At 40.6% G+C, this 8,418-nt stretch overlaps 1 long non-coding RNA gene across 1 annotated transcript; it reads left to right on the forward strand.

Moving 5' to 3' along the window:
- Positions 1 to 7,026: 7,026 nt before the first annotated feature.
- Positions 7,027 to 8,106, forward strand: LOC306943590. Its single transcript, XR_013792428.1, has 3 exons — positions 7,027 to 7,121; positions 7,239 to 7,350; positions 7,648 to 8,106. It is a non-coding gene; the product is annotated as an uncharacterized lncRNA (long non-coding RNA).
- The last annotated feature ends 312 nt before the right edge of the window (positions 8,107 to 8,418 follow it).

Raw genomic sequence — 8,418 nt, forward strand, 5'->3', positions numbered from 1 at the left:
TGTAGATCTGCTATTTTTCAATAGCTAAATTATAACATAATGTTTAAAACACCAAAAGGGGTTTTGCGCAGATCACGCAAACCTCAGCAAAAAGAAAAGGACAATATCGATGGCCTCCAACTGTACACCCAAAAAATGACCAGTGGTTTACTTTAAGTAAAAGTATCAATGCTTCAATGTAGAACTAGTACTACTCCGTTACAAGTAAACATCCGGTATTCAAATTGTACTTGATTTTGAAGTAGAAAAGTATTGGCATCAAGATGTACTTAAAGTACCAAAAGTAGAACGTATATACTCATTGTGCAGAATCATTTGAAAAAACTAAACAAATCTACAAGCTCACAATGCGTCGCATCATGACGCATGTCAAGTAAAAAGTACAAATAAACGCAAAATTGTATTTAAAGGAAATGTACTTTGTTACTTTCCAACACTGAAAATGACTTATTTTCTACACACCCTGCATTGAAAGCCTTGAAGTTGTGGATATATATTTGTTTTTGCTTTTGTCGCATTCCCAAGTCAATCATGTGATTATCGGGTAGAAGAGTCATCTAATAATTGGCCCAGGGATGCGACAAAACTACAATGTAGGCTATTCAAGGCTTCATGTTGTGAGTAATTGATAGAAAACAAGTCATGTTTTGGGGGGTGAACTACTGTACTTTTGAAACATCTGAAACTAATACAACTAGTGGTTCTCAAAACAGTGGTCCTTGATGGTGTTCCAGGTGGTCTCCAGCTAAACTTAAATGGAGACTTGGAAAACCAAATGGACCCTTATATAATTGAACACTCGAGAGTGTAAAAACTAAAAACGAAGGTCCGTTTGGTTTAATTGGACGCTCTCAAGAGTTAAATTATTGTTAAACATCTGCACCACAATGTAGAAGAAGTGTTATTGTCCTCATTGTTTGCCTGTTATCTCTATGGTACCACATCAATACAGCATGGAATGTGGACAACCTCTTATACAACAACAAAATATTCTACAACAAGTGTTGGGTCTGAGAAGCTATAAATGTCATCAAATGGTCCGTGGCTTAAATGCAGAATAAACTAAAGGGACCTTGACATGAAAACGGTTGAAAACCACTGTCATACGATAGAGGGTATGCGCGTGACATCATCATCATCATACCAGGAAGACAGGAAGTTATACGGGAACGCCTACTGAGTGGCAAAAAATCACACCCGTGTGAACTGAGTGGTGCAACTCCCCCCCTCCCCCCCCCCCCCCCCCCCTCTCTCTCTCTCATTAGCAGGCAACAGTGCAGCACTATCTCTCTCTCTCTGTTTCTGGCACGACAGCGCCCCTACTGGTACTCATGAGTCACACATGTGTCACACACAAACATAGGTTAACACGGACATTGCTGTTCCTTGGAGTGGTTGCACCACTCAAAAACGATACTTTACTATAGTAAACTATAGTATACTGGCCTTGACGGCCCATACATCCACGCAGAAAAGTCCTATATCTGATTGCATTAAACGACGTTAAACAACGTTAGGCCTACGATATATCCAGTACCATCCATATACCATAGTATATTTGGGGTTGTTGGGGAACCAGAGTTGGGGAACAGAACTAACTGATACACAGTTAATCTCCTCTACACCTGGCTGCTTCCAGATAATGCTTGACACGAATCTACAGTGGTGGAAAGTAACTAAGTACTTTTACTTAAGTACTGTACTTAAGTACAATTTTGAGGAATTTGTAGGCTACTTTACTTGAGTATTTCCAATTTCCAGTACTTTTATCTCGGATCCAAAAGTTTTACTTTTACTTCACTAAAATTTTTTGAAAACTTTAGTTACTAGTTACTTTGGCGATTTTAATTTTGATTAGAAAACATACATTAACCACTTCAACTCTATACATTTCATTTGAAAATAGCCGATCTACAAGCTCACAATGCGTCACAACACGACGCATTGTGAGCATTTTGAACTTGTGAAATGTGACATTGTGCAATATGAATACTTTTACTTTTAGTACTTTAAGTACATTTGGATGCCGATACTTTTGTACTTTTACTCAAGTACATTTTCAATTCCGTACTTTTACTTGTAACAAAGTAGTTCTAAATTGCAGTATTGGTATACTTTTACTTAAGTAAAACAATTGAGTACTTTTTCCACCACTGCACGCATCTATATGAATGAGTCTTTCTGTCTGTGTATCTCTGTGCAGTGGACTTGGGCGTCTCAACGGAGGAGGGCCCCATCATGCAGGCAACAACACCGGAGCTCCCCACCAGAGCTCCTGCACAGCTAGATGGGGAGGCCGACGACGGAGACTTGTTCCTGCAGGCCCAGCACTGGTACCACGCAGCAGCAGCCTCCTCCTCCTCCCGCGTGCGTCGCGCCGCTTGGAGAGTGCCCGAAGTGTGCTGCGAGAAAGGATGCAGCATGCAAGAGCTGATCCAATTCTGCTAGCCATCTTGTATAGCGTGATGATGATGATGATGATGATGATGATGATGATGATGATGATGATGATGAATATGATGATGATGATGATGATGATGATGATGCATGGGTGTTTGGAAAAGGGTGTTTGCTTTTAGCTGCATGTACTAAAAATAAAAAATAAAAAATCTCTGTTAATTTTCTGCATTTTTACATTTGGGAAAAGGCTTTTCAGAATGAAACCTTATGAATATATCCGGAATAATAATAATAATAATAATACTAATAATACCCCATTTAGACATTTAGATTCTACAAAATGTCTTCTAAATCATGACAGATTTCAGAAAAAAACACTTGATTACGGCCAAATTAGCCATTGAGCCGGTGGGGGCCGGGGCCCCAGGGGCCCTTCAGGGAAACTGGACCGCACGGTATACTGGGTTTGAGGCCCCCCCCCCCCAAATATGTAATTATAAAATGATTATCAGAACAGATGCAGAAATTTGTTTTGCACTGTAAAATCGCAGTCAGTGTTCAACACCAAAAGAGCATGCCTCATGAATCTATGTACATACAGCAATGTATAGGCCTAGTAGTTACATTAAGCTCTCACATGCACGCACGCACGCACGCACGCACGCACGCACGCACACACACACACACACACGCGAGCGAGTGAGCGCTTGACTAGTACAGCAGTGTAACATACAGTTACACAATACAGTGTATTCTCTGTTCTGTCTGATATATGGGGATAAATCTGAATGAGGCCATTGGCCAAGTCATTCAACGTGATTATAACAGAAATAATCTGGCTAAACCCAGCCACTTCCTCACACTTAGGGGGCCTTTTAATTCGCTGTGGAAGATAATACAATAATGACACTGCTTATCTGCCACGCTATAGGCTATACCATAGCTTTGGCTAAATGACTCCCAATAGCCAATCATTCATTCAGACCTACACATAATTGATCGGTTAATTGGCTTTAGGGAGATGGGTGGGGGCGGGGCGGACAGGAGAGGAATATTCATACAATCACTTGTCTGTATAATTGACCTAATTTCTGTATTCAGCAACACATCCCAGGATGAAGCTATAGCCATAGCAGAGGGATACATTTCCCCGCAGTGAGATCTGTGGATTGATTGATTGATTGAAATATTTATTAACAGTTTGCAGAATTACAGTACATTTCAAGCACAAACTCAATACAAAGACTGTTAACTGTGAGTGGACGACCCAATTAAGCATTACACTTGTTTACAAGAGGGTCCACCATGTTCAATTCATCAAAACATTTAGAGACGTACAAATAGACACTTCTATATAGACAAAGAACAGATCAGGGATTCATCATAATGGAGGTAAAAAGGGAAAATAAACATATACAGTGAGGGAAAAGGGCGGTGGGGGGGATTCAGATTTTTACGGGGGCCAGTTTCGAATTGCAGCCATCCGTAGGTGCCCTTTGAGAGCGGTTTTGAAGGAGTCAAGGGATTCGCATGTCTTAATGACTGTTGGTAGGGCGTTCCACATTTTGGTGGCATAGGAGCGAAAAGAATTTAGTCCCTTGGATGATGATGACGACGAACGCAATGGAGCTTTAGAGCGGGGACGTTTAGATCATCTGGTATAAATATGTAAGTGATAGAGAGTATAATATGAGACATAATGTCACATCGATCCATCAAAGTAATTAGGTCAATTATGTAACCGGAAGTCCCGCCCCCTTTTATGTAACCGGAAGTCCCACCCCCCTTTTATGTAACCGGAAGTCCCGCCTCCATTTATGTAACACAGATGTCATGAGGCAAAAGGCGGGATGGAAAAGAGCGGGAATATCGTTTATGTAACACAGTTACATCATCACAACAGAAGATCCACCCCTTTTTTTAAAAACCCTTTAAACCCCTCCTCCTCCTCCTCCTCAGCCAGCCTCCCTTTAAATACCGTAGACTGGGTTGGAGTAGAGAGCAGATAATAGGAAAATAAATGATGGCGTCTAAGGGTTTGATCTACAGCAGTGCTGATAAGAATATTTGGCAGTTGGCTCGCTCACGAAGACTGCTATGCCGCTACAAGAAATTCTATAGTAAATCACCATGGGTTACCTTGATGACCGTTGAAGCTGGAGAGAGCATGTTTGAGGAAAATCGGCGTGAAGCACTGAGGGGTTCGATCCTGGAGTTCTGTGATTACCTACAGGCTGGTCGAATGGAGAACTACCGGGAATAAAAGCGTTCTCAGCTGGTCGAGGTGGATTCGGAGGCCGCTGGACGTGGAGGGAGAGAGCAGGCCTTCATTGTCGACTGTTCCAGATCACTTTTAATTGGCTTCTGGTGAGATTCAGGAAGGATGGCCCAGATTCACAACACATACCGTTGAACGTCATGCAAAAGGAGAGTGGCTACCCTATTTGTTTAGCGTTCCATCGGGATGACATCTGGATTGTGCGTCAGTTAATGAAAGAACTTGGGGTTCACTTTGATGTGGGAGAATGGCTCTGCTGGAGAAACGCTTCATCGAGGGAAAACTGTGGGATGAGAATATGAGAGATGGTGCTAAGAAGAGGAAAACCTCAAGACGTGTTCAACTCACCCGTGCTGCGGTTTCAGCCTCTGTCAAGGAGGAGGTTAACAGAGGTTATGAGACTGATGTGGAAACTGATGGAGCAGTGTCATTGTGGGCTAGAATCTACAGTTGGGTGCCACCGATATTGTCCCTTATCATTTGACCCATTTAGGCCTGACCTCAATTTTTTTTTAAATCCTTCTAAATCCTCCAGTTTTCTGAAATAAATATTTTCACGATTTTTCAAAAATAGCAGACCTACAAGCTGGCGCGCTACGAGCTTGTAGATCTGCTATTTTTCAATAGCTAAATTATAACATAATGTTTAAAACACCAAAAGGGGTTTTGCGCAGATCACGCAAACCTCAGCAAAAAGAAAAGGACAATATCGATGGCCTCCAACTGTAGGTCAAGGGTTAGGACTGACCATAACCCCATCCGTATTCGCACTTTTTACATCATTCTTCCTGTAGCAAACTGTATATAGGGTTAGGGTTAGACTTGTGGATGTTCAGACAGGCAGACATCTCAGCTTTTCAACATGGAGAAGGTGCAGCTATTCAGTGAAGAGGCATGTCAAGAAGCACCTGGAGAAGAGAGCTACCATACACTCACAGACTGTGCTGATTCTTTCAAACCGTTCAACGATCCTGGGCTCATGTTTTACCAGCGCGGTGACTACAATGGACCCCCGCCTTCTCCAGAGCCTTTCAGTTCTGAAACGGTTGATGGCCTCGCGCCAGTTAATAAATCTATCCCATCTCCTTTAAATTCACCTCTAACCTTGGATCACCCTGATGGTCTGTTTTTGGTGAGCTCTTTCTGGAGACAATAAAAGCCGGAATTGTTTCAGTGCTGGGTGAAGAAATTAAGTTTTCGTGTAATTGTTGTCAAAATGGCCACCCGTCTCAACGGGAGCATCCTAGTCTGTACCCTCTTGAGGAAGACTTCTACAGAGAGCACTTCAGATCGTTGATGAAGAGACTTTGGACTGAGCGTTTTATTCCTGGACTCGCTCGTCTTCTCCGTTTTTTTTTTACATCTGCAAGCCGAATCCAAGGAGCCTGTGAAGCTATTCTTTATGAGCTGAAGAATTCTTCTGATATTCAAGAAAGCATCAATGAGATCCTGGAGGAGTTGGTCGGGGATGACACGGATAAGAAAGATGATATGAACACCTCTGTCACTTTCTGGATGTACAAGGCTGCTGTGGAAGGCGAAGAAGAAGAAGAAGGAGCTGCTGTGGAAGGCGAAGAAGAAGAAGAAGGAGCTGTTTCTGCATAGTGATAAGACTATGGGGGGCTGATTCTGAATAATATAATATACTCAGTGTACTGCATTCATATATTATTGACAAGAATGGTGTTGCTATTTTATTCAGTGTTATTCCGCTATTGTAAATAGCCTACCATTTTTTAAAATTGTGAAATAATAAATCATGTATTATGTGTAATGAAAAATAAATAAATCATATTTTGTGTACAATGGAATAACTGTGTAGGCTGACATTATTTTCATACAGCTGTAGTAGTAGTGTGATTAGCTCACTCAGCAGAACATGATACTATGGCTTTAAAGAAGGTGCAAAGGGTAATGAAGATGTTATCCTTTTTTTCTAGAAGTAAAAAATGTAAAGTTGATGATAATAACAGAAGTACAATAATAAGAATAACTTGAATTTATATAGCGCCTTTACAAAACAGAAAAACAAAAACAAACTATTTGCCAAAATTTGTGTGGACAAATGTTACACTAGCAGATAAATTTGCTTATTAACACAACCGCATAATTGCAACTGAAATAATAGTTTTATCTCAATACGATCCCATAATGGTTGTAACTGCCCGTGACACTAGGGTTTAACTTCAACTATTTCTTTATTTGAAGTCAATTTGTTTACTTACTTTGCCTATTTTTGGGTTGCCTTTAATCTGAAACTTCCTGTATTTTGGCTTACTTTTACTGTGAAACTTCCTGTCACTACACCTACATGTACTTGGCTGGGGCCTGCTAGTTAGAGAGATAGCATTCACACTGTGCTGAGCCAGATCAACAGGGAAGAGAGACGCACACCAGCGTTGGGTGTGCACTCCAGCGTGTGTTTGATAGACTGCGTGGCAAGGTATGAAATGTTTGATTGCTTATACGCACCGTGCACCTTTGTACTCACTTAAGTAAGGTTGCTTGTACATCACAGTTTTAGCGAACCGTTTTGACTGAAGTTGTGTTTTGTCTACAGTGCCTGTCACACTACGTTGTGGCCATTGACTGTTTTGATGTGACTGTTTGATGTGGCCTGAGATCCAAGTTGTTTTATGCAGCCCTTTAGCACCCTCGATGAGCAGATTGAGGTAAATGATTGTTTCTTTGTTTGGTTTTGTTTGGAGTTTCATTCATGATTTATTTGGGATTAATTGTATTTTGTTTGGCGTTTTTGTTTGGTTATTGTGCATTTTCCTCTGGTATTTATTTGTCTTAGAATTGAAATGAATTGAGTTCTCGTATCACTGCTTTTATAATTGACCATAAATTAATCATTTTATTGTTGATTGTATACCTGAAGTGATGAATTAAATGCACAGCTTTTATAATGAAACTATAAATATTTCGATTATGGAATTGTAACTATGTATTCTATATCTTTATAGTTTTCACGGTGTTGGAACAAAAATAAACACACCCGTCGAGACCATTCAACCTTGTCATCATTTCATCAATCGAGGGCGCTTACAGTGAAAACTCATCGCTGAATGCAACTCAACAGTCAACACCAACCCATCTCATCTACAGCCATCATCTACACAGCCATCTTCTACAGCCACCAGCTCATTGTTACAAGTTTGTCACACAACACCACAGTAACCCATACATTGAGAGGTACCTATGCCAGGTAGCCTCTACATCTTGGACTGAATAAGTTTGAAGGTTGTGAAAAGGACAATGCAAAAACAAAATAAATAAAATAAATAAAAACAACAAAATTAAAAAAGAAACTACAAAAAAAAAAAGGAAACTAAGTGTAAGTGTGTGTAAATAGATTTTTAAGCAAGCTGAGAACTTTCAAGCTGATTGCATTATTGAAAATGTAAAGGGGACATTTGCATAAACTGTGCTGATATTTATTTGGTTGATACTACTCCTCTTTGGGGTTTTAATTGTACATGTCTGTGGAGCTCCTTTGTATTAATGGGTTTGATGCACTATATGCTAAATCACAGACATAAAAAAATGGAAGTGTCCGTGCTCTAACAACAGCTACAGATTCCAAACAAATGGCAACCTCTGAGACAGCAGTCAATATGCAGCAACCCACACACTCTGAAGAGACAACAGCCAACACACAGGATGCCACTGAGGCATCGACCAATGCACACCAGGTCAGATTTACCAAAACTTATAACACCTGGGCACAATTGGCT

This window comes from Electrona antarctica (assembly GCF_951216825.1).
Source record: "Electrona antarctica genome assembly, chromosome: 19".
NCBI classification, from domain to species: Eukaryota; Metazoa; Chordata; class Actinopteri; order Myctophiformes; family Myctophidae; genus Electrona; species Electrona antarctica.